The 27,698-nt window shown below is 41.4% G+C and overlaps 1 pseudogene across 1 annotated transcript in view; it reads left to right on the top strand.

The window, feature by feature from the left end:
* The window catches only part of LOC311133094 (trypsin-3-like), a 29,458-nt pseudogene extending 5,114 nt beyond the window's left edge, over positions 1–24,344 (top strand). Inside the window, exons 2-7 of the transcript in view lie at positions 15,085–15,129; positions 15,270–15,402; positions 17,517–17,651; positions 17,924–18,172; positions 21,244–21,391; positions 24,289–24,344. The product of the transcript in view is annotated as a trypsin-3-like (transcript). The remainder of the gene's footprint in view (positions 1–15,084; positions 15,130–15,269; positions 15,403–17,516; positions 17,652–17,923; positions 18,173–21,243; positions 21,392–24,288) is intronic.
* Positions 24,345–27,698: the final 3,354 nt, after the last annotated feature.

Below are 27,698 nucleotides of genomic sequence, written 5' to 3'. Positions count from 1 at the left end.
CAGTGGCCAAGTAGTGTACCTATGCTATATGTTACCTCTGGGACTCTCAAGATGACAAATCAGAGCAAGATCACTGAATGTAAGTACATTCTTTACCTTCAGAACTGTAGTCCGACTTGCATCACACCCAACTAGCACATAACTTTCTGAGAACCATATGTTTCTTAGAGCTTGGTGAGAGCGTGGTTGTCCTATGGTTATTTTGCATACAACCTTCCCACAACATTCTGGGAATGGTGCAGATTACCCAGCTAGCACATAACATTCTGAGAACCATAGTTTCTTAGGTGGGAATTTCAGTGCTTCAGCATAAAGTTTCCTACAGGTTCACATCTGAAGGTCAAGAATGTACTTACATTCGGTGATCTTGCTCTGATTTGTCATCCTGAGGGTCCCAGAGATAAAATATAGCATATATTTGTTTGATAAAATCCATTTTTATATCCTAACACGATCCATGTTGTATGCACGATCCATGTTGTATTTTCACTCGTTAAACTTGCAAAGAAATACATCTGTGAAAATTGAAAGCTAAACCTTGTTTCAGCCAGTCAAGTTAGGTTCCTATTTATTCCTCAGACACTCCAGAAGGTAACCAGCCTTTCCTTCAACATTCTGCATTAGGTATATCCAATACAAAAATGTTTTTTGCCACAAAGACACGACATCATTACGTGCTGATGAGACGGGCGGTGTTCACTTGATTGACTGTATCTTGGTCCAATGACCACCTATCGTTTTGAAACATAGCTGGCTAGATAGCCAATGAGCCGGGCTTTACATGAGTATGCTATGGTCCTTTGTCTGAGGAAAAGCCTGTGTATTCAGCACACGCGCAACGCAGTTTAGTGTCCATTGGAAATCTAAACAAGGAAGTGGCGCATCGCGTTATGCACAGCTCGATTTAGTAAAAAAGTTATCTGCAAATTTTGAAAGTACAATATGGCTACTAATACTGGAAAAGCTAAATCAAAGTCCAGGTATACAGATTTGGACGAGATTATAGCAGAAATAGACCGGGAAAGTGTCACAGAACCAGTAGATGAGGACTTAGTGAATATACAGTGCCTTGCAAAAGTATTCATCCCCCTTGGCGTTTTTCCTATTTTGTTACATTACAACCTGTAATTTAAATTGATTTTATTTGGATTTCATGTAATGGACATACACAAAATACTCAAAAATGGTGACGTGAAATGAAAAAAATTGCTTGTTTAAAATAATTGTAAAAAATTAATAATAGAAAAGTGGTGCGTGCATATGTATTCACCCCCTTTGCTATGAAGCCCCTAAATAAGATCTGGTGTAACCAATTACCTTCAGAAGTCACATAATTAGTTAAATAAAGTCCACCTGTGTGCAATTTCGACTCCAGCCCAAAGGACAATTTTCCACCGGTGTAATGTCCATTGCTCGTGTTTCGTGGCCCAAGTAGGTCTCTTCTTGTTATTGGTGTACTTTAGTTGTGGTTTCTTTGCAGCAATTCGACCATGAAGGCCTGATTCACTCAGTCCCCTCTGAACAGTTGATGTTGAGATGTGTCTGTTACTTGAACTCTGTGAAGCATTTATTTGGGCTGCAATTTCTGAGGCTGGTAACGCTAATTAACTTATCCTCTGCAGCAGAGGTAACTCTGGTTCTTCCATTTCTGTGGGGGTCCTCATGAGAACCAGTTTCATCATTGCGCTTGATGGTTTTTGCGACTGCACTTTAAGAAACTTTCAAAGTTCTTGAAATGTTCCGTATTGACTGACCTTCATGTCTTAAAGTAATGATGGACTGTCATTTCTCTTTGCTTATTTGAGCTGTTCTTGCCATAATATGGACTTGGTCTTTTACCAAATAGGACTATCTTCTGTATACCCCCCTACCATGTCACAACACAACTGATTGGCTCAAACGCATTAAGAAGGAAATACATTCCAGAAATTAACTTTAAGAAGGCACACCTATTAATTGAAATGCATTCCAGGTGACTACCTTATGAATCTGGTTGAGAGAATGCCAAGAGTGTGCAAAGCTGTCATCAAGGCAAAGCGTGGCTATTTGAAGAATGTCAAATCTCAAATATATTTTGATTTGTTTAACACTTTTTTGGTGACTACATGATTCCATATGTGTTATTTCATAGTTTTGATGTCTTCACTATTATTCTACAATGTAAAAAAATAAAGAAAAAGCCTTGAATGAGTAGGTGTGTCCAAACTTTTGACTGGTAGTGTATATTTTTGTGGTGTGTTCACTTATGACATTAGATCAGTGTTGGCTGCTAACTTGGCCCTTATCTTAAATAGTTAACTTCTGTGTTGGGAGGCATTGGAACAGCATTCTTGTTGCATCTCCTGTTAGTACCTTCTATGTAAGGAAGCTAATTATCCATCGTGTATGACATTCCTGGGAGTGTGTAAAGTTTTATTTTTTATTACCATAGCATTTTCGTATGTTCTCTATAGTTATGTACTTGAAAATGTATCAATTTACCAATTCGGCCACTTGGAGGACACTTGGGTACATTTGGGCAAACTCGTGAGGGACACGTGGGTTACTTCAAACTAAGTGTTATGTAACTCCCTCATTCTTGAAGGTATCAGTCTGAAACTTTGCACATACACTGTTGTCCTCTTGTAGACAACATCTAAATGACCTCCAGCTTCCTATCTGAATATATGGCTTTTCTTTTTCATGTCAAATATGATGCAAGCAACAAAAATAAAAATAGAAAACATATGTTTTATGTTTGTTTTATCTTTTACCAGATCTATTGTGTTATGTTCTCCTACAATTCCAGTGGGTCAGAAGTTTACATACATTAAGTTGACTGTGCCTTTAAACAGCTTGGAAAATTCCAGAAAACGATAGCATGGCTTTAGAAGATTCTGATAGGCTGATTGACCTCATTTGAGTCAATTGGAGGTGTACCTGTAGATGTATTTCAAGGCCTACCTTCAAACTCAGTACCTCTTTGCTTGACATCATGTGAAAATCAAAAGAAATCAGCCAAGACCTCAGAATAAAAACTGTAGACCTCCACAAGTCTGGTTCATCCTTGGGAGTAATTTCCAAACGCCTGAAGGTACCACGTTCATCTGTACAAACAATAGTACGCAAGTATAAACACCATGGGACCACGCAGCCGTCATACCGCTCAGGAAGGAGACGCGTTCTGTCTCCTAGAGATGAACGTACTTTAGTGCAAAAAGTGCAAATCAATCCCAGAACAACAGCAAAGGACCTTGTGAAGATGCTGGAGGAAACAGGTACAAAAGTATCTATATCCACAGTAAAACGAGTCCTATATCGATATAACCTGAAAGGCTGCTCAGCAAGGAAGAAGCCACTGCTCCAAAACCGCCATAAAAAAGCCAGACTATGGTTTGCAACTGCACATGGGGACAAAGATTGTACTTTTTAGAGAAATGTCCTCTGGTCTAATGAAACAAAAATATAACTGTTTGGCCATAATGACCATCGTTATGTTTAGAGGAATAAGGGAGTGACTTGCAAGCCGAAGAACACCATCCCAACCCTGAAGCACGGGGGTGGTAGCGTCATGCTGTGGGGGTGCTTTGCTGCAGGAGGGACTGGTGCACTTCACAAAATAGATGGCATCATGAGGAAGGAAAATTATGTGGATATACTGAAGCAACATCTCAAGACATCAGTCAGGAAGTTAAAGCTTGGTCGCAAATGGGTCTTCCAAATGGACAATGACCCCAAGCATACTTCCAAAGTTGTGGCAAAATTGCTTAAGGACAACAAAGTCAAGGTATTGGAGTGGTCATCACAAAGCCCTATAGAACATTTGTGGGCAGAACTGAAAAAGCGTGTGCGAGCAAGGAGGCCTACAAACCTGACTCAGTTACACCAGCTCTGTCAGGAGGAATGGGCCAGAATTCACCCAACTTATTGTGGGAAGCTTGTGGAAGGCTACCTGAAATGTTTGACCCAAGTTAAACAATTTAAAGGCAATGCTACCAAATACTAATTGAGTGTATGTAAACTTCTAACCCACTGGGAATTTGATTAAAGAAATAAAAGCTGAAATAAATCATTCTCTCTATTATTATTCTGATATTTCACATTCTTAAAATAAAGTGGTGAGACTAACTGACCTAAGACAGGGAATTTTGACTAGTATTAAATGTCAGGAATTGTGAAAAACAGAGTTTAAATGTATTTGGCTAAGGTGTATGTAAACTTCCGACTTCAACTGTTTTCAAAAGAAAAGCACATTTTTTGTCCGTTAAAATAACATAAAATTGATCAGAAATACAGTGTAGACATTGTTAATGTTGTAAATGGCTATTGTAGCTGGAAACGGCTGATTTGTAATGGAATACAGTGGGGGGAAAAAGTATTTAGTCAGCCACCAAGTATTTAGTCAGCCACCAATTGTGCAAGTTCTCCCACTTAAAAAGATGAGAGAGGCCTGTAATTTTTATCATAGGTACACGTCAACTATGACAGACAAAATGAGAAAAAAAATCCAGAAAATCACATTGTAGGATTTTTAATGAATTTATTTGCAAATTATGGTGGAAAATAAGTATTTGATCAATAACAAAAGTTTCTCAATACTTTGTTATATACCCTTTGTTGGCAATGACACAGGTCAAACGTTCTTGTGATCATTTTGACCCCACGGGGTGAGATCTTGCGTGGAGCCCCAGATCGAGGGAGATTATAAGTGGTCTTGTATGTCTTCCATTTCCTAATAATTGCTCCCACAGTTGATTTCTTCAAACCAAGCTGCTTACCTATTGCAGATTCAGTCTTCCCAGCCTGGTGCAGGTCTACAATTTTGTTTCTGGTGTCCTTTGACAGCTCTTTGGTCTTGGCCATAGTGGAGTTTGGAGTGTGACTGTTTGAGGTTGTGGACAGGTGTCTTTTATACTGATAACAAGTTCAAACAGGTGCCATTAATACAGGTAACGAGTGGAGGACAGAGGAGCCTCTTAAAGAAGAAGTTACAGGTCTGTGAGAGCCAGAAATCTTGCTTGTTTGTAGGTGACCAAATACTTATTTTCCACCATAATTTGCAAATAAATTCATAAAAAATCCTACAATGTGATTTTCTGGATTTTTTTTCTCAATTTGTCTGTCATAGTTGACGTGTACCTATGATGAAAATTACAGGCCTCTCTCATCTTTTTAAGTGGGAGAACTTGCACAATTGGTGGCTGACTAAATACTTTTTTTCCCCACTGTACATGGAAAGATCATGTCATAAATGTTGAAACAAAGTGCAAGAAGGTGGTGAATCTTATGCGCTCTGTCTCTAGTTATGAAAGGGGTGCTGACAGACAATTGTTGATGGATATTTATAGAGCTCTGATCAGGACGACAATTGATTACGAGTGTATAGTTTATGGAACAGCGGCGAAGACTTGGCTTCAGAAGCTGGACAGAATCCAGTATATAGCTTTAAGGAAATGTATTGGTGCATTTAAATCAAGATCTGTATGTGCCTTACTAGTGGAGGCAGGTGAGATTTTACATTTGAGTCATTTAGCAGACACTCTTATCCAGAGCGACTGAGTGCATTAAAAAAATGTCATACTGGCCCCCTGTGGGAATCGAACCTACAACCCTGGCGTTGCCAGCGCCATGCTCTACCAACTGAGCTACACAGGACCCAACATGAAATGCCTTTGGATATACAGCATAAACAATTGTCATTAGCTTATTGGGTTAGGTTGAGAAGCTGTGCGGTTGAGCATCCCACTGCTACTGTTCTAGATGACTGTTAGCAATATACTAGTAGACAAGGCATTGGTTTTGGCTGGACAGTTGGAAAGCTTGCTGATGAGAGTGGTTTGAGAGAGTTAGAGGTTGGCCCTTCTGTGATGATAGGGGATGTTCCTCCATGGTTACTCCCAGATCTTGTTGTTGATCATATTATATTATATATTATTATTATATTATTATCTAACCTTGGTAGAGAAATTGAAAGATTGGTCAGAAGTCTGTAATATAGGGAAACTGGTTGACAATTACATTGGTAGAAGTTTTTATGCTTTTTTAACGCTTTTCACAGATGGATCCAAGGACCCAGATAGTGGGCGCACAGGAGCAGGTGTTTATGTTCCTGAATTTGATGTGCAGATATGTAGAACACTAACAGATGAACTGTCAGTATACTCAGTTGAACTGTTGGCGATAATAGTTGCCCTCCAGGTGGTGGAGGACGTAAAACCTGTTAGAATTAAAGTATGCTCAGATTCTCTGTCTGTATTGAATAGTTTAACATCTGGTAAATCTAATAGGAGTGACCTACTATTGGAGGTATTAATGTTATGGAGAATTGAAAGAATGGGTGTAGTAGTGACATTCTGCTGGGTCCCAGCACATTCAGGTGTTTAAGGGAATTAAATTGTAGACCAGTTAGCCAAAAGAGCTTTGAAACGAGATATAATTGATATTAATGTTCCACTGGGTAGAGGTGAGGCCAAATGTAAGATCAGAGCCATTTTGATAGATGTGTGGCAGAAGAGATGGGACTCTGAGTACAAGAGCCAGCATCTACAGTGGGGAGAACAAGTATTTGATACACTGCCGATTTTGCAGGTTTTCCTACTTACAAAGCATGTAGAGGTCTGTAATTTTGATCATAGGGACACTTCAACTGTGAGAGATGAAATCTAAAACAAAAATCCAGAAAATCACATTGTATGATTTTTAAGTAATTAATTTGCATTTTATTGCATGACATAAGTATTTGATCACCTACCAACCAGTAAGAATTCCGTCTCTCACAGACCTGTTAGTTTTTCTTTAAGAAGCCCTCCTGTTCTCCACTCATTACCTGTATTAACTGCACCTGTTTGAAGTCGTTACCTACATAAAAGACACCTGTCCACACACTCAATCAAACAAACTCCAACCTCTCCACAATGGCCAAGACCAGAGAGCTGTGTAAGGACATCAGGGATAAAATTGTAGACCTGCAAAAGGCTGGGAAGGGCTACAGGACAATAGGCAAGCAGCTTGGTGAGAAGGCAACAACTGGTCAGATTAGGAAGGAAGAGGTAGTGTTTGCTCGATTGCGCTTAGGACATTGTACATTGAACTCGTCATTACATTTGGTTGGCAAGCATGTGAATGGTTTGTGTCTGGAGTGTATGGTCGATGAAACGGTTGGGCATGTGTTGTTCTATTGTTGTAAGTATGTTGAAGAGAGGGATAGATTGAAGTGTAGGGTCATTGAAGTTGGAAGGGGTTGGGGGGGTTTGGAAGGGATTTGGGGGATGGGGGAGGGTCTATTAGAAGTTAGTAGGGCTCTTTCCTATTTTCTCAGAAGTACTGAGTTAGGTAGGAGGATTTAGAAATGTTGTAAAAACGTGATTGACCACTCACACCAGCACAATAGGTGGCGGCAAGCTCCTTTAACGTTGGTTTGCGGACCGCCATTATATCATAGAAGAAGAAGAAGTTACCCACATGAGCAAGAGAGGTAAAGAAAACCAGAACAATGTACTTGAAGGTAATCGTCTCTTTTATCAGGGTACATCCATTTTTGGGGTGAAAAGGCATGACAGTAGTTTGCTTATCATGTGAAATATAATGGTACATTTCGGACGAACTCCAGACCAGAAAGGTCGGTTGATTGACGAGTGAGTCGGAAATGGCAGCGAGTAGTGCGGACAAAATGGAGGAAATGGAGAAAAAGCTTTGCTGGAATGCGAACGATATGTGTGTCAGTTCTGATAGTATGGAGCGGGAGGATGAGGGTCAAGGACTGGAATGGTCGGTAGTGGAAAGACATAGGAAGAAGAGAGATCATGATACAGAAAGCAGTGGAGCGTCTAGTAAAGAAAGCATAAAGAGGGCCAATGTAGGAAGCAAGAGTAATAATGTGTCATTTACACACTATCCGACTAACTAATGCCGTAGAGAAAGAGTTAGGTGAAGTCAAATTAGCTCGGTTCATTGGAAATGGTAGATTGTTAATATTTTGTAGTAGCCAGGCTCAGAAAGAGAAGATTCTGAAAATGGAAAAACTAAATGGGAAGAAGATTAAAATCCATTGGTGCTTATGCTAGATTGAGGGGAGTCATCACTGGGTTCCCAATATCTATGTCCATAGACGATATTAAAGAAAATGTGAAGGGAGGAAGAGTGATTTGAGGCCAAAAGGTTGATCAGTAGGAAAGAAGGTAAAGAAGTAAAAGCCTATCAGTGCTGCTGAGGTTTGAGAAAGTTATGCCTGGGAAAGTACAGATAGGATTCCTTAGTTTTATGTCCCATTCCCATTGCTGTGTTTTAAATGCCAAAGAATGGTACATGTAGCTGATCAATGTAAAGGAAAGAAAATATTTGCCAAGTGTGGAGGGGAACATGATTACGCTGAATGTGGGAGCAATGTGAAGGTTAAGTGTTGTAATTGTGGGGGGGAACATAGTGCAGCATTTGGTGGATGATGCCAGGTGCAGATACAGGCTAGAGAGGCTCAGAGATATAGAATTAGTCACGATGTATCGTATGCAGAGGCTGTAAGACAGATTGGTGGAACTACAGTGTGGAATGATGGAGCTTCCATGGCTGCTCCTTTACTAAGTGGACCTAATGTTGGGGCTGGTGGTAGAAGTTGGTAGGGATTTATTTGTTTTTATTTTTTATTTTCATGTTAGTACAGAATTGGACAGATCCTGATTGATCATACATTCCAGCACAGTAGGTGGGGGCATGCACTTAAAGGATTGTTTGCTGACCGCCATGATATAGAAGAAGAAGAAGAAGAAGAAGAACTCCTCCTCCTCCTCCTCCTCCAGCCACTGTTATGTTAGTTATCTGGCCTCTGACATTCATCCTAGCTTTATCAGGCAGCTTTAGATACGAAGGGAAAACTAAGACTGTATATTTTCTAGTTAACCCTCATTGATAGTTTACATAAATGCCATTAGCGTTAGCTAGATAGCTAGCTACATTGAAACTGCTGGGGGAAAGGTAGCTAGCTAACTCTCACCATCATCACTTCGCTCTCTCTCTCCCGCCCGCTACTCTCTCCTCTTCCATCCTATCATCTCTTCCCTCTGCTAAATCCTTCTCCCTCCGATCTCCTGATTCTGCCTCCTCAACCCTCCTCTCCTCCCTTTCTGCATCTTTTGACTCTCTATGTCCCCTTTCCTCCCGGCCGGCTCGGTCCTCCCCTCCTTCTCCGTGGCTTGATGACTCATTGCGAGCTCACAGAACAGGGCTCCGGGCAGCCGAGCAGAAATGGAGGAAAACTAGACTCCCTGCGGACCTGTCATCTTTTCACTCCCTCCTCTCTACATTCTCTTCCTCTGTTTCTGCTGCTAAAGCCACTTTCTACCACTCTAAATTTCAAGCATCTGCCTCTAACCCTAGGAAGCTCTTTGCCACCTTCTCCTCCCTGCTGAATCCTCCTCCCCCTCCCCCCCTCCTCCCTCTCTGTAGATGACTTCGTCATCCATTTTGAAAAGAAGGTTGACGACATCCGATGCTCATTTATTAAGTCAAATGACACCGCTGGTCCTGCTCACACTGCCCTACCCTATGCTTTGACTTCTTTCTCCCCTCTCTCTCCAGATGAAATCTTGCGACTTGTGATGGCCGGCCGCCCAACAACCTGCCCACTTGACCCTATCCCCTCCTCTCTTCTCCAGACCATTTCCGGAGACCTTCTCCCTTACCTTACCTCGCTCATCAACTCATCCTTGACCGCTGGCCATGTCCCTTCTGTCTTCAAGAGAGCGAGAGTTGCACCCCTCCTCAAAAAACCTACACTCGATCCCTCCGATGTCAACAACTACAGACCAGTATCCCTTCTTTCTTTTCTCTCCAAAACTCTTGAGCGTGCCGTCTCTAGCCAACTCTCCTGCTATCTCTCTCAGAATGACCTTCTTGATCCAAACCAGTCACGTTTCAAGACTGGTCATTCAACTGAGACTGCTCTTCTCTGTGTCACGGAGGCTCTCTGCACTGCTAAAGCTAACTCTCTCTCTTCTGCTCTTATCCTTCTAGACCTATCTTCTGCCTTTGACACTGTGAACCATCAGATCCTCCTCTCCACCCTCTCCGAGTTGGGCATCTCCGGCGCTGCTCACTCTTGGATTGCATCCTACCTGACAGGTCGCTCCTACCAGGTGGCATGGCGAGAATCTGTCTCCGCACCACGTACTCTCACCACTGGTGTCCCCCAGGGCTCAGTTCTAGGCCCTCTCCTATTCTTTCTATACACCAAGTCTATACACCTCACATGGTCTCTCCTATCATTGCTACACAGACGACACACAATTAATTTTCTCCTTTCCCCCTTCTGATAACCAGGTGGCGAATCGCATCTCTGCATGTCTGGCAGACATATCAGTGTGGATGTCGGATCACCACCTCAAGCTGAACCTCGGCAAGACAGAGCTGCTCTTCCTCCCGGGGAAGGACTGCCCGCTCCATGATCTTGTCATCACGGTTGACAACTCCATTGTGTCCTCCTCCCAGAGTGCAAAGAACCTTGGCGTGACCCTGGACAACACCCTGTCATTCTCCGCTAACATCAAAGTGGTGACCCGATCCTGCAGGTTCATGCTCTACAACATTCGCAGAGTACGACCCTACCTTACACAGAAAGCGCCACAGGTCCTAATCCAGGCACTTGTCATCTCCCGTCTGGATTACTGCAACTCGCTGTTGGCTGGGCTCTCTGCCTGTGCCATTAAACCCCTACAACTTATCCAGAATGCTGCAGCCCGTCTGGTGTTCAACCTTCCCAAGTTCTCTCATGTCATGCCGCTCCTCCGCACACTCCACTGGCTTCCAGTTGAGGCTTGCATCTACTACAAGACCATGGTGCTTGCCTACCGAGCTGTGAGGGGAACGGCACCTCCTTACCTTCAGGCTCTCATCAGACCCTACACCCAAACGAGGGCACTACGTTCATCCACCAATGGTGGAACAAGCTCCCCCACGACGCCAGGAAAGCGGAGTCACTGACCACCTTCCGGAGACACTTGAAACCCTACCTTTTTAAGGAATACCTGGAATAGTATAAAAGTAATCCTTCTACCCCCCACTCCCCCATCACCCCATAAAGAAAAAAGTTGTTGTCCCACTGGCTATCATAAGTTGAATGCACCAAATTGTAAGTCGCTCTGGATAAGAGCGTCTGCTAAATGACGTAAATGTAAAATGTAAATGTAATAAGAGCGTCTGCTAAATGACGTAAATGTAAAATGTAAATCACTGCAGTGTAGCTAATGTTAGCTAGGTTTGCAGAAAATAAAAACTATAGCTATATTTGCTAGGTATATTTGAAAGACTTGTTACTGACCTTTGAACACTTTGTCAAACTACTTCATTCCACTGCCTTTTTATTAATTAATTGGTGACTGAAAAAGTTGGCAAGAAAAATGCCCCTCCCAATTTCACTGCAAATAGACTAGTAGGCTGTATTGGTTGGGTATCATTTGGCTGATGTGCACATTATGTTTAATTAGCCTAGATAGCCACGTTACTGACTAGGCATATTGTTATTCATGTGTTTGTTATTGCATTTCAGGTGGAGGGAGTAAGATAACTAGAAAGCAGCATCCTGCCAGACCACCACACGACCCTAGAGGTATTAGTACATGCTTATGAATTGGATATTGTATGTGAATTGCCCATTTAGATCAATAATACTAACAAAATGGTTGGATTGTTCAGCAACGTGCAGTAAATGCTAACACGGCTTTGGTGACGAAAGGTACATAATGAATTTGTCATCTCCCTATCGGGCCACTGCATGCAGTGACAATGGCGTGGATGGTGACACACGTCTGCTTCAAGCTGCCTGACTGTATATGGGGGCCTTCAGTGGTACCTTCCCCTTTGATTACAGCAAGAGTCTCCTCATCTCTGTCTCGTAGCCATTTAACATGTACCGTATGTAACAACTCAAATTCATACAAACTGCTACGAACACAGGAACTGACTTATATTCACTTGTCCCTGGCTGTGTAGACTGGCAGCCCAACTCTCATATTTTTTCCACTAATTGGTCTTTAGACCAATCACATCAGATTTTATTTTATTTTTACATCAGATCATTTTCAGAGCTGATCTGATTGGTCAAAATATCAATTAGTGAAAAAAAGACTTGGGCTGCCTGTCTAAACGCAGCTTATTTGTCCTATTATTCAGTATTGCGTGGGATATATATTCTAGTTGGCACACAAATGTATTCAAATGTATGGACATGAGACTTTTTTGAATTGTTGTCTTGATGGAGAAAGTATGCATGTTGTCAGATGTTTAAGTTACCAGAGTAGTTAGTAAAAATAAGAACAGGCTGATAGTTTTTTTTTTTATAACCTACAAAAAAAAGATTTATGCCAAACATTATTGCATTTGGTGGTCATCCCCCAAATGTGACAATATAAAGCCTTGATAGTTGAATCCTTCCTCAGGGAACTGTCTGCTGATAGCTGACAACAGGGTGGCAGGTGTTTTGGCATGGTGCTCTAGAGCTCCATGGTCCGGCAGACTCACCTGGGAATAGGGGGATGACGCGTTAGTTTTTATAAAAGTCTGGGAGACTTAGGGGGAGGAGAGTGCATGAGTTTGAGTGAGGACAGTAAATCTAATCCAACCAGTGGCCCTGGATAATTAAGTAATAATGCCCGAGGGGGTGTGGTATATGGCCAATAAACCATTTATACTAATACATAGAAAGAGACTTTGTTTAACAAGTAATACAAACAAATCTAAAAAGAAAGGGGTCAAAATTATTGGATTCCCTGTTTTCAATACTCCAGCAACCTCCCCTTACGAGGATAGAGTCACTGAGTCTTTTTCTAAAATGTTTTATAAATTGAACACATTGGGAGGGATCTTAGACCATTCCTCCATACAAAATCCTTCCAGACCAGATCCTTGATAGCCTTCATCTGCGCTTATGGACTGCCCTTTTCAATGGGGTTCAAGACCGGAGACTGAGATGGCCATTGCAAAATGTTTATTCTGTGGTCAATTAACCATTTCTTTGTGAATTGCTATGTGTGCTTGGGGTGATTGTGTTGTGAAAGATTCACTTGTGGCCGAGTTTCAGCCTCCTGGCAGAGGCAACCATGTTTTTTTGGCATAAATGTCCTGGTACTTGGTAAAGTTCATGATGCCGTTGACCTTAACAAGAGCCCCAGGACCAGTGGAAGCAAAATAGCCCCATAACATCAAAGATCCATAACATCAAAGGGATTAGGTATTTTCTGCATATGCATTGTTCTTTCGAAGGCCACTTGGATTGGAACCGGTGCTATGGTCATATGACATGAAAATAGAGGTCTTTGGCCACACACACTACTGGTGAATAACGGAAGCCCCTCTCTCGAACGAAAGGACAGGATGTGGAGCAAGTCACATATTTTAAATTCCTGGGGACAATTTTAAACCACAAACCTAACATCCAGGAAAACACTGACCTCATCTTCAAGAAGGCAAGGCAGTGTCTCTTCCTACTTAGGAAGCTTAGGAGTTTTAATGCAAGCTAACACACACTAACAATGGGGTACAGATCCCTGATCCCTAATCTGTTCTCACTTTCAACATATCCACCTGCTATGGGAACCTTTCGGTCAGGAACAGGAGTAAACTGGCACAAGTTGTCATCAGGCCAGCAAAATAGTTGTCAGCCAACCGCCACAACTCCAAGAACTGTACACACAGAACATGACAAAGAAAGCACTCCAGGTCTTCAATGACAACACGCACCCACTGCATGCATCCTTCTAAATGCTGCCATCCAGTCGGAGACTTAAGGTGCCACTCGCATGGAAGAATGGACTAAAGAAATCTGTCATCCCCTCCGCAGTGGCAATCCTAAATAAGACTCTGACGAACTGACATGTAAATGCTCAATGTGTGTGGTGTATGTTTTTTTGACTGTTTTATCCTTTTAATGTAAGCCAGAGCGCCAAAGACTATTTTCCATTCTAATCTAGTTAGCTACCTTGCTTTGAAGTAGCCTACATTTGATTTACATTTTAGATTCTTTAAATGAGGGAATTATTTTATAAAGATATGCAAGTATTTGGTTGTAATGTTGCAATATTTTATATCAAGGGTGGCCAACCATCCTCCTGGAGAGCTACTGGGTGTGCAGGCTTTTGTTCCAGGGCCGCTCGAACACACTACATTGTAAACATCAGCTGCTCAACAGGACCGAGCTGACTCGGGTGTGTTTGACCAGGGCTCGATCAAAAGCATGCTCATCCAGTAGTTCTCCAGATGGAGGGTTGACCACATGTGTTTTATACAGTAGCCTAACTTTGTGGGGGGTTAAGTGCCTTGATCAAGGGCACGACGGCAGGAGATGGTACATGGGGTCAAAGACCAGCAGCCTTTCAGTGTCAATACCACATTTATGCTTACTTTTTCATGTATACATAGAGACACCGTCAATTATTGGTCATGGACATTTTGTGCCAAGTCATGGAAAAGTCATGAAATTCCACCTGTCAAAATATGTATGAACCCTTAACAGTGAATAATCAGAGGTCTCTATAGCATAACATCATTGCATTTTGGTGAACACAGTCTAATGGACCAACTTGGAAAAGACAGCTCCTGCACCTCTTTCATCCCAAGTCAAGCACTTAGAAAAAGTAGAAAACCTACCATATGGTAATAGTGTTTCGGTTAATTTACTCAAGAACAACTTATTCTACATTTTATTCATTTACATGACTGGTTGATTTTTGTTGTTGTTTTTGCCGAAACCTGGGCACAAACATTGATTAAAATTTTAATCTAGAGTTCAATATGTTGGAATTCACTGTACATACTCATCTTTTTAATCTGTAATCTTTTTATTTAGAGAGTGAAATCAAATATTTTAGTTTTGTCTCTATTCCGAATTGGGTGGTGCAAGTTTAAATGTTTCAATGTTATTGAAAGAGAGTATTATCCCACCTTCTGTATATGTACTGAACTGTATTGTACGCTATTTTCATACTTTTCCAGCAGGACTCGGGAGCAGGGTTTTCCCATTTCCATACAGTATAATCAGGTTTTCCTTGTCTGTCAAACTACCAGTTTTTCCCCTGCCGTATGTATAATCACTCTGTTTATGTTTCCATGTTTCCCCTGCAGGTCAGCATCTCATAAAGGGCCGTATATTCCTGTGTAGCTCAGTTGGTAGAGCATGGCGCTTGCAACGCCAGGGTTGTGGGTTCGATTCCCACAGGGGACCAGTATGAAAAAATTTATGCACTCACTAACTGTAAGTCGCTCTGGATAAGAGCGTCTGCTAAATGACTAAAATGTAAAATGTATAGTGGGAGGCTACGCTCCGACCCCCAACTCCATCAAATACATTGTTACTCTACAGACCACCAAGGGATAGCACTTCTGTGGCGGATCTCTAGTACACAAGTACTGGGTGTTCACAGCCACACACTGTAACACAGGGTAAGTCCAGTCGATACTGATGAGACATTGGTGATACAACATGATCATGTTAGCAGCAAAAAAGTAATACATAGTTTAGGTCTGGGCTTCTTTATACAGAGTAATTTGTCTCTTCATAAAGTTATTTAGCATGACTTAACATTGTATATCAATATGCATACAAGCAGATGTCCAAACAGATGTCTTCAAAGCTAGGTGTCTCCAAATCATGATGAGCGTTATGTAACTTGAATGGATGTTGCAGAGTTATGGGCTGTGAGCAAGCATTAGTGTGTGTTACACGGCTAGCTGTCAACATGTCAGACATCAGTGTAGAAAGGATAACAGTTATACTGTCTCTGTTTCACACAAAGAAGCATTGTATCCACTTCTACACATACAGTGGGGGAAAAAAGTATTTAGTCAGCCACCAATTGTGCAAGTTCTCCCACTTAAAAAGATGAGAGAGGCCTGTAATTTTCATCATATGTACACGTCAACTATGACAGACAAATTGAGGGGAAAAAATCCAGAAAATCACATTGTAGGATTTTTTATGAATTTATTAGCAAATTATGGTGGAAAATAAGTATTTGGTCACCTACAAACAAGCAAGATTTCTGGCTCTCACAGACCTGTAACTTCTTCTTTAAGAGGCTCCTCTGTCCTCCACTCGTTACCTGTATTAATGGCACCTGTTTGAACTTGTTATCAGTATAAAAGACAGCTGTCCACAACCTCAAACAGTCACACTCCAAACTCCACTATGGCCAAGACCAAAGAGCTGTCAAAGGACACCAGAAACAAAATTGTAGACCTGCACCAGGCTGGGAAGACTGAATCTGCAATAGGTAAGCAGCTTGGTTTGAAGAAATCAACTGTGGGAGCAATTATTAGGAAATGGAAGACATACAAGACCACTGATAATCTCCCTCGATCTGGGGCTCCACGCAAGATCTCACCCCGTGGGGTCAAAATGATCACAAGAACGGTGAGCAAAAATCCCAGAACCACACGGGGGGACCTAGTGAATGACCTGCAGAGAGCTGGGACCAAAGTAACAAAGCCTACCATCAGTAACACACTATGCCGCCAGGGACTCAAATCCTGCAGTGCCAGACGTGTCCCCCTGCTTAAGCCAGTACATGTCCAGGCCCGTCTGAAGTTTGCTAGAGTGCATTTGGATGATCCAGAAGAGGATTGGGAGAATGTCATATGGTCAGATGAAACCAAAATATAACTTTTTGGTAAAAACTCAACTCGTCGTGTTTGGAGGACAAAGAATGCTGAGTTGCATCCAAAGAACACCATACCCACTGTGAAGCATGGGGGTGGAAACATCATGCTTTGGGGCTGTTTTTCTGCAAAGGGACCAGGACGACTGATCCGTGTAAAGGAAAGAATGAATGGGGCCATGTATCGTGAGATTTTGAGTGAAAACCTCCTTCCATCAGCAAGGGCATTGAAGATGAAACGTGGCTGGGTCTTTCAGCATGACAATGATCCCAAACACACCGCCCGGGCAATGAAGGAGTGGCTTCGTAAGAAGCATTTCAAGGTCCTGGAGTGGCCTAGCCAGTCTCCAGATCTCAACCCCATAGAAAATATTTGGAGGGAGTTGAAAGTCAGTGTTGCCCAGCGACAGCCCCAAAACATCACTGCTCTAGAGGAGATCTGCATGGAGGAATGGGCCAAAATACCAGCAACAGTGTGTGAAAACCTTGTGAAGACTTACAGAAAACGTTTGACCTGTGTCATTGCCAACAAAGGGTATATAACAAAGTATTGAGAAACTTTTGTTATTGACCAAATACTTATTTTCCACCATAATTTGCAAATAAATTCATTAAAAATCCTACAATGTGATTTTCTGGATTTTTTTTCTCATTTTGTCTGTCATAGTTGACGTGTACCTATGATGAAAATGACAGGCCTCTCTCATCTTTTTAAGTGGGAGAACATGCACAATTGGTGGCTGACTAAATACTTTTTTTCCCCACTGTACCTCAGTGCAGCAAAGCAAACGTTGGCGAAATTGAATGCACCTCAGGATTACGTTTCATCCTATTTTTCCTTGGATAGAGCAGATGGGGATATTTTATTAAACAAAGCTCTAATTCCTCTCCCCCTCTTAGGACAGAGCAGATGATGATCGTGGCAGGGGACTACTCGCTGAGTACGTTTGAGGGAACAGAGCAGTACTCCAAACCTCACAGACTCATCCCCCATTCACTGTACAAGAAGACCACCAACAACACATGCTTATTAAGGTAAAGGATACAGCCTTTACCTACCTTTCATATTCATGTTTATATACATAATTGGATACAGCAGTATTATGACATTGGGCCATGTGATAATAATAACTAGACCTTGTATCAGAGTAACTACCTTTGTAGTAAATGTGTAATTACCTTGTAATAACTTAGTAAGTACATGTATGTCAATTCAGTTAAATTCAAGTCAACTCAACAAAACTTAACTCAATTAATTCAACTCCACCCTCTATCCCACTCTATCTCGTTTCTTCTTCCCTGTGCAGCTGAGGGTTCCCATGGCAATGGGTAGCTACTTGTCCCTGACCCCCTTCCCTCGACAGGGTACGGGGTGATGGCAGGGCAGGTGTCGGGGTGGGGGTAACCCTCTCTCGGAGGTCACCCCTACTCTGCAGACGGTCAAACTGCCCATGGTGTCGTCGGCCAGGTGCAACAGCAGCAAGTCGCTCAACGGGAAAATCACCTCCAACATGATCTGTGCCGGCTACAATGCTGGGGGGAAGGACGCATGCAAGGTACAGTGGCTTGCAAAGGTATTCACCCCCCTTGGCATTTTTCCTATTTTGATTTTTTGGGGGGGGGTTGTATCATTTGATTTACACAACATGCCTACCACTTTGAAGATGCAAAATATTTTTTCTTGTGAAACAAACAAGCAATAAGACATAAAAACAGAACTTGAGCATGCATAACTATACTTTGTAGAGCCACCTTTTGCAGCAATTACAGCTGCAAGTCTCTTGGGGTATGTCTCTATAAGCTTGGCACATCTAGCCACTGGGATTGTTGCCCATTATTCAAGGCAAAATTGCTCCAGCTCCTTCAAGTTGGATGGGTTCCGCTGGTGTACAGCAATCTTTAAGTCATACCACAGATTCTCAATTGGATTGAGATCTGGGCTTTGACTAGGCCATTCCAAGACATTTAAATGTTTCCCCTTAAACCACTCAAGTGTTGCTTTAGCAGTATGCTTAGGGTCATTGTCCTGCTGGAAGGTGAACCTCCGTCACAGTCTCAAATCTCTGGAAGACTGAAACAGGTTTCCCTCAAGAATTTATCAGTATTTAGCGCCATCCATCATTCCTTCAATTCTGACCAGTTTCCCAGTCCCTGCCGATGAAAAACATCATGGTGTTCTCGGGGTGATGAGAGGTGTTGGGTTTGCGCCAGACATAGTGTTTTCCTTGATGGCCAAAAAGCTCAGAGTACCTTCTTCCATATGTTTGGGGAGTCTCCCACATGACTTTTGGAGAACACCAAACGTGTTTGCTTATTTTCTTCTTTAAGCAATGGCTTTTTTCTGGCCACTCTTCCGTAAGGCCCAGCTCTGTGGAGTGTACGGCTTAAAGTGGTCCTATGGACAGATACTGTGGAGCTTTGCATCTCCTTCAGGGTTATCTTTGGTCTCTTTGTTGCCTCTCTGATTAATGCCCTCCTTGCCTGGTCCGTGAGTTTTGGTGGGCGGCCCTCTCTTGGCAGGTTTGTTGTGGTGCCATAACAGGTGTATATATACTGAGATCATGTGACAGATCTTGTGACACTTAGATTGCACACGGGTGGACTTTATTGAACTAATTATGTGACGTCTGAAGGTAATTGGTTGCACCAGATCTTATTTAGGGGCTTCATAGAAAAGGGGTGAGTACGCACCACCTTTCCGTTATTTTTTTAATTTTTTGAAACAAGTAATTTTTTCCATTTCACTTCACCAATTTGGACTATTTTGTGTATGTCCATTACATGGAATCCAAATAAAAATCCATTTAAATTACAGGTTGTAATGCAACAAAATAGGAAAAACGTCAAGGGAGATGAATACTTTTGCAAGGCACTGTACTGGACCTGATAGAGCTGACACCATTTTTTATGAGAGAGAACTACAGTAAGTTATTGAACTGGTAGGGGTGCATGGAAGGGGCTAGTAGGGATCGAAATGGAACTTGGCCTATGTATGAGGGGCCTCTGCTGGTGCCTCATCCCTTTACCTCGTGGTTTTCAAACCTCTCCTCAGATGTTTCACAATTTTGTTGTAGCCCTGAACTACACTGAACAAAACTATAAACGCAACATGTAAAGTGTTGGTCCCATGTTTCATGAGCTGGAGAGAGGAGTATTTCTGCTGTAATAAAGCCCTTTTGTGGGGGAAACTCATTCTGATTGGCTGGGCCTGGCTCCCCAGTGCACCCCTGCCAAGTCATGTGAAATCCATAGTTTAGGGCCTAATGAATGTCATTAAATTGATTGATTTCCTTATATGAACTGTAACTCAGTAAACCTTTTACATTTTTGCATGTTGCGTTTATATTTTTGTTCAGTATATCTCACCTAGTCAAGGGCTTGATAAATAGTTGATAAGTTGAATCAGGTATGCTAGCTCTAGAGTAGTTCAAATATACTGAACAAAAATATAAATGCAACATGCAACAATTTCAAAGATTTTACTGAGTTACTGTTCATATCAAGAAATCAACCAATTGAAATAAATGAATTAGGCCCTAATCTATGGATTTCACATTACTGGGAGAACAGATATGCATCAGTTGATCACAGAAACCTTTTTTAAAAAGGTAGGGGCGTGGATCAGAAAACCAGTCAGTATCTGGTATGACCACCATTTGCCTCATGCAGCGCGACACATCTCCTTCGCATAGAGTTGATCAGGCTGTTGATTGTGGCCTGTGGAATGTTGTCCCACTCCTCTTCAATGGCTGTGCGAAGTTGCTGGAAATTGGCGGGAAGTGGAACACGCTGTCATATGCGTCGATCCAGAGCATCCCAAACATGCTCAATGGGTGACATGTCTGGTGAGTATGTGGACCATTGGAGAACTGGGACATTTTCAGCTTCAAAGAATTGTGTACAGATCCTTGCGACATGGGGCCGTGCTTTATCATGCTGAAACATGAGGTGATGGCGGAGGATGAATGGCACAACAATGGGCCTCAGGATCTCATCACGGTATCTCTGTGCATTCAATTTGCCATAGATAAAATGCAATTGTGTTCATTGCCTGTCCATACAATAACCCCACCGCCACCATGGGGCACTCTGTTCACAACGTTGACATCAACAAACCGCTCGCCCACACAACGCCATGCACATGGTCTGCGATTGTGAGGACGGTTGGACATACTGCCAAATTCTCTAAAACAACGTTAGAGAAATGTAAAATTCAATTCTCTGCCAACAGCTCTGGTGGACATTCCTACAGTCAGCATGCCAATTGCACGCTCCCTCAAAACTTAAGACATCTATGGCATTGTGTTGTGTGACAAAACTGCACATTTTAGAGTGCCCTTTTATTGTCCACAGGTGCACCTGTGTAATGATCATGCTGTTCAATCAGCTTCTTGGTATGTCACACCTGTCAGGTGGATAGATAATCTTGGTCCCCGATGAGAGGTTTGAAAACCCCTGCCTTATCCAACTTGATGAAACCAAACAATTACTTTTGAATGTAAAATGTCCTATTTTCTCCAAATTATTACAGTGTATACAATAGTCTGCCTTGAGGTGGCCCCAAAGATGGAGACATGTTTTCATGGAAACTGAGTGAGGGTGTGGTGTACCTTGTGGTTGGTTCTAGGGGCATTCCGGCGGCCCGCTGGTGTGTGAGGGGCGTGTCTATGGCGTGGTATCCTGGGGTAATGGCTGCAGAGACACTAAGTTTCCAGGCGTTTACATGGCAGTGTCAATGAAAATATTCCACATTATTCTTCTCATTGAGAATACGTGTATAATGATTATTATACAAGGTATTGATGCTACTAGATACAACTCAGGCAAGTCCTTGTACAATCATGACTAATTAAATGAGGTAGTGATTATGGTACTTGAGAAAGGCTCCAGTTAGAAGTGCCTGTGTGACTGTATCTATTAATTAATAGATTTTTTGAATGATTGAAATGGCACCTTATGGATTCTTTACTATTTTGTTTTTATTACTTTTAATTATGTATATCGTCATCATTTTAAACAAACAAATAGCCACGTTGAAATTTTTTTTTTATCATTTCACTTTTCAAAATAGTTTTTACTTGCTTGTGATTTAATTAACTGCAGTAGCCTACAGGTATAGTGTAGTCCCAATGGTATCATGGATGGTGGTAGTTTTGTACATATTAAATGTATAAAACCATGAATGAACTACATTAATCATTAATATCACATGTAGCTCAATTGGTAGAGCATGGCGCTTGTAACGCCAGAGTAGTGGGTTCGATCCCCGGGACCACCCATACCTAAAAATGTATGCACGCATGACTGTAAGTCGCTTTGGATAAAAGCGTCTACTAAATGGCATATTATTATTATTATTACTAAGTAATGTACTAACTATTATAATACATTACGTAATGCTATAATTTATAATACATTAATAATCGACTCATACATTAATACTGGGTGTTACACAATATGACCACCATGATACCTACCCTTTCTTCTAGTATAGTAGGCTATAAAACAGACATCAGATACAGTAGCCATCTCTCCAATCTCTGGGCTCTCAGCAGACTCCAGTGGGCCCTAGGGGACTAGGTGTGACAGGGCTGGGCCTCTCCTATGAATAGTTGACGGCATAGTGTGTGTGGTTTCATCACCTCTCTCACTCCATAGGGTCTGTAAAACGATACCTGTGTGTAATAGAGACACAATGAGAGCGGAATAGTACTGGAACTCTGTAGGGAGAAATGATATTCTGTGATTTACTCATGACCACACCTCTCTCTGTCTCTCTCTCTCTCCCTCTCTCTCTCATTCTCTCTGTCTAAATCCTCCCTCTCGCTCTCCATCTCAAGGTTTCATAACTGCGTGCATACATTCAAATCAATTCAAATGTTTCGTAAACAACAGGTGTAGACAAACAATGAAATGCTTACTTATAGGTCCTTTTCCAACAATGCAGATTTAAAATAAAGAATTGAAATAAAATAAAAAATAGAAATAGTGATGAGGAATAAATACACAGTGAATAACAATAAAGAGTAAAAGTAACATGGCTACAGTGGGGGAAAAAAGAATTTAGTCAGCCACCAATTGTGCAAGTTCTCCCACTTAAAAAGATGAGAGAGGCCTGTAATTTTCATCATAGGTACACATCAACTATGACAGACAAATTGAGGAAAAAAATCCAGAAAATCACATTGTAGGATTTTTAATGAATTTATTTGGAAATTATGGTGGAAAATAAGTATTTGGTCACCTACAAACAAGCAAGATTTCTGGCTCTCACAGACCTGTAACTTCTTCTTTGAGAGGCTCCTCTGTCCTCCACTCGTTACCTGTATTAATGGCACCTGTTTGAACTTGTTATCAGTATAAAAGACAGCTGTCCACAACCTCAAACAGTCACACTCCAAACTCCACTATGGCCAAGAACAAAGAGCTGTCAAAGGACACCAGAAACAAAATTGTAGACCTGCACCAGGCTGGGAAGACTGAATCTGCAATAGGTAAGCAGCTTGGTTTGAAGAAATCAACTGTGGGAGCAATTATTAGGAAATGGAAGACATACAAGACCACTGATAATCTCCCTCGATCTGGGGCTCCACGCAAGATCTCACCCCGTGGGGTCAAAATGATCACAAGAACGGTGAACAAAAATCCCAGAACCACACGGGGGGACCTAGTGAATGACCTGCAGTGAGCTGGGACCAAAGTAACAAAGCCTACCATCAGTAACACACTACGCCGCCAGGGACTCAAATCCTGCAGTGCCAGACGTGTCCCCCTGCTTAAGCCAGTACATGTCCAGGCCCGTCTGAAGTTTGCTAGAGTGCATTTGGATGATCCAGAAGAGGATTGGGAGAATGTCATATGGTCAGATGAAACCAAAATATAACTTTTTGGTAAAAACTCAACTCGTCGTGTTTGGAGGACAAAGAATGCTGAGTTGCATCCAAAGAACACCATACCTACTGTGAAGCATGGGGGTGGAAACATCATGCTTTGGGGCTGTTTTTCTGCAAAGGGACCAGGACGACTGATCCGTGTAAAGGAAAGAATGAATGGTGCCATGTATCGTGAGATTTTGAGTGAAAACCTCCTTCCATCAGCAAGGGCATTGAAGATGAAACGTGGCTGGGTCTTTCAGCATGACAATGATCCCAAACACACCGCCCGGGCAACGAAGGAGTAGCTTCGTAAGAAGCATTTCAAGGTCCTGGAGTGGCCTAGCCAGTCTCCAGATCTCAACCCCATAGAAAATCTTTGGAGGGAGTTGAAAGTCCGTGTTGCCCAGCGACAGCCCCAAAACATCACTGCTCTAGAGGAGATCTGCATGGAGGAATGGGCCAAAATACCAGCAACAGTGTGTGAAAACCTTGTGAAGACTTACAGAAAACGTTTGACCTGTGTCATTGCCAACAAAGGGTATATAACAAAGTATTGAGAAACTTTTGTTATTGACCAAATACTTATTTTCCACCATAATTTGCAAATAAATTCATTAAAAATCCTACAATGTGATTTTCTGGATTCTTTTCCCTCATTTTGTCTGTCATGGTTGACGTGTACCTATGATGAAAATTACAGGCCTCTCTCATCTTTTTAAGTGGGAGAACTTGCACAATTGGTGGCTGACTAAATACTTTTTTCCCCCACTGTATGTCATTGTGTGGGACAATGTCAGGTTTCACCATGCAGAGGTGGTTCAAGCATGGTTTCGGGCCCATCCCTGACTCGTGACCCCATACCTGCCCCCATACTCTCCTTTCCTCAACCCTATTGATTAACAAAATTCAGCATGTAAGTGGAAGGTGTCCGATCACCATCCCCATGAGCGCGCCATCCGCCTTCTGGCCATGGATGAGGCATGCGACGACGTCAATGCAGACCAATGTCAAGCTGGGATTCGCCATGCCAAAATGTTTTTCCCGCAGTGCATGAACAATGAGGGCATTCACTGTGATGTGGATGATAATTTATGGCTAAATGCTCAATACAGGCTTGATGCAAATTACTTGTAATGCGTCATTCATTTAATTTTTTCATTTAATTTCTTACATTTGATTACAGACAGTAAACCTATGTTGCAATTATATGTGAAAAATGTTATGTTTTTTTTGCATGAATGATTGTAGAGGATGTCTTCATTGATCACACCTTTGATTACACATTGGATAGATATTATGGAAGTTATAGATTTTCTGTCCATTTTGTTGGGTAATGTAAGTGTATTGTCTAATGTGAAAACTGTTTAATCTACTGTAATTGACAGTGTTGTAGTTTCAGCACTTCTAAGGGCGATTTAAAACATCTGTCTTGCATTGTTTGCTATTGGATTAACTGGTAGTTAAAACGACTAAATTGAAAATATATCATTAAGTTGTGTTTTGGTGATTAACCCAATTTTCTCATTACATTTCACAATAAACTTGTATTTTGAATCAATGGTTGTGTGGTGAGAGATGTTTAATATCCAAATGTATGCACAATGACAGGTATTGAATGAAAGACTGGCTGCGTTACAAGTGTGACCAGTTTGGAGTTTTGTACTAAGAGTTGTGAAAATGTTAATAATAATAATAATAATAATATGCCATTTAGCAGACGCTTTTATCCAAAGCGACTTACAGTCATGCATGCATACATTTTTTTTGTGTATGGGTGGTCCCGGGGATCGAACCCACTACCTTGGCGTTACAAGCGCCGTGCTCAACCAGTATGTTCCACATACTTGTGAAAATAGTACCAAAGAGATAGAAAAATAAAATTATAGACAGTAGCAGCAGTGTATGTGGTGAGTGGGAATGTGTTTTTGAGTGTGTGTTTGTTGCATCAGTATGCATGTATGCGCGTGCTATGTGTGTGTGGGCTTATGTAGTATGTGTGTGTGTTGGGATGTCAGTGTGAGTGTGTGCAGAGAGTTAGTGCAAAAAAGGGTGTTAGTACAGTGCCTTCAAAAAGTATTCATACCCCTTGTAATTTGTCGTAGCCGTTATCACAAAATATATTTTTGCAGCTCTTTAGGTTTCCTTCCACTAGTTACCACAGCCACAAAGTCATTGGCTATATTGTAAAATATCATGAAAACAAAAATGTGCTTTTTATTCTTCATTTAAGGTTAGGTACAGTGCCTTCAGAAAGTGTTCATACCCTTTGACTTATTCTACCGTTTGTTGTGTTACAGCTTGAATTCAAAATGGATATATTTTTTTTTCACCCATCTACACACAATACCCCATAATGACAAAGTGAAAACATGTTTTTAGAAATGTTGGAAAATGTATTGAAAATGAAATACAGAAATATCTCATTCACACCACTGAGTGTTAGAATCAGTTTGTCAGAGATTACAGCTGTGAGTCTTTCTGGGTAAAAGTCTCTAAGAGCTTTGCACACCTGGATTGTAATATTTGCACATTATTCTTTGATGAATTCTTCAAGTTCTGTCAAGTTGGTTGTTGATCATTGCTGGACAGCCATTTTCAAGTCTTGCCATAGTCTTGCCTTATTGCAAACAGGATGCATGTTTTGGAATATTTTTATTCTGTACAGGCTTCCTTCATTTCACTCAGTGATTTAGGTTAGTATTGTGGAGTAACGACAATGTTGTTGATCCATTCTAATTTTATCCTATCACAGTCATTAAACTCTGTAACTGTTTTAAAGTCACCTCAAGGTGAAATCCCTGAGCGGTTTCCTTCCTCTCCGGCAACTGAGTTAGGAAGGATTCCTGTATCTTTGTAGTGACTGGGTGTATCGTTGATACACCATCCAAAGTGTAATTAATAAAATAAATTAAAGATACTTTTGTACCTGTTTCCTCCAGCATCTTCACAAGGTCCTTTGCTGTTGTTCTGGGATTGATTTGCACTTTTCGCACCAAAGTCTCTAGGAGACAGAACGCGTTTCCTTCCTGAGCGGTATGACGGCTGCGTGGTCCCATGGTGTTTATACTTGCGTCCAATTGACTCAAATGATGTCAATTAGCCTATCAGAAGCTTCTAAAGCCATGACATCATTTTCTGGAATTTTCCAAGCTGTTTAAAGGCACAGTCAACTTAGTGTATGTAAACTTCTGACCCACTGGAATTGTGATACAGTGAATTATAAGTGAAATAATCTGTCTGTAAACAATTGTTGGAACAATTACTTGTGTCATGCACAAAGTAGATGTCCTACCCGACTTGCCAAAACTATAGTTTTTTAACAAGAAATGTGTGGAGTGGTTGAAAAACGAGTTTTAATGACTCCAACCAAAGTGTATGTAAACTTCCGACTTCAACTGTACATGGCTGTGCCCCTTGGATCAAAGACCGACCGCCTGTCTGTCTGATCATTTGAAAACACTGCCATGCTCTGGTGAGGTTTCATGCTTGTGTACTAGGTGGGTGTATCCATAACAACACTGCTGTAACACAGGCATTACACAGCATGCCAGCAAAAAAAAAAGCCTGGTCTCATAGACTAGACGTAACATAGTAAATGTAAATACAAGACCTAACTGGGTATGATATGTTACGTTTGGTATGGATACATAAGACAGAAGGTTACTTACGTCAAAAACAAAAGTAGGGTAGTTGGTCGGTGTGGATGGGTGGGCGTATAACGCAAACGTATAGCAACCCAAAGGTTGCGTGTTTGAACTTCACACGGACAACTTTAGCATTTTAGCTAATTAGCAACTTTGCAACTACTTGCTACTTTTTAGCTACTTTTCTACTGCTTAGTATTTTAGCTAACCCTTCCCTTAACCCTTTAACCTAACTCCTAACCTTAAGCCCTAACCCTAACAGTACCGTTAGCCACCTAACCACCTAGCTAACGTTAATCACAAAAAATTGGAATTCGTAACATATACCTTTTGCAAATTCATAACATATCATACGAATTGTAAATTGTAAAATATAAAATATATTAAATGGATGATGGACATCCACAAATTAATACATACCATACGATTGGAGTGTCCCAGATTTACATTTACTATGACACGTCTACTCCTGAGTCCAGGTTGATAGACCATCAGACAATATTGGGCAAAATACAGTGACTAGACCTATACATCAGCTCAACATTAGATTTAAAATCAGCCAA

Source organism: Coregonus lavaretus (genome assembly GCF_964263955.1).
Source record: "Coregonus lavaretus genome assembly, chromosome: 8".
NCBI classification, from domain to species: Eukaryota; Metazoa; Chordata; class Actinopteri; order Salmoniformes; family Salmonidae; genus Coregonus; species Coregonus lavaretus.
The sequence above is the reverse complement of the archived record's forward strand: the minus strand, read 5'-3'. Positions and strand labels throughout refer to the sequence as shown.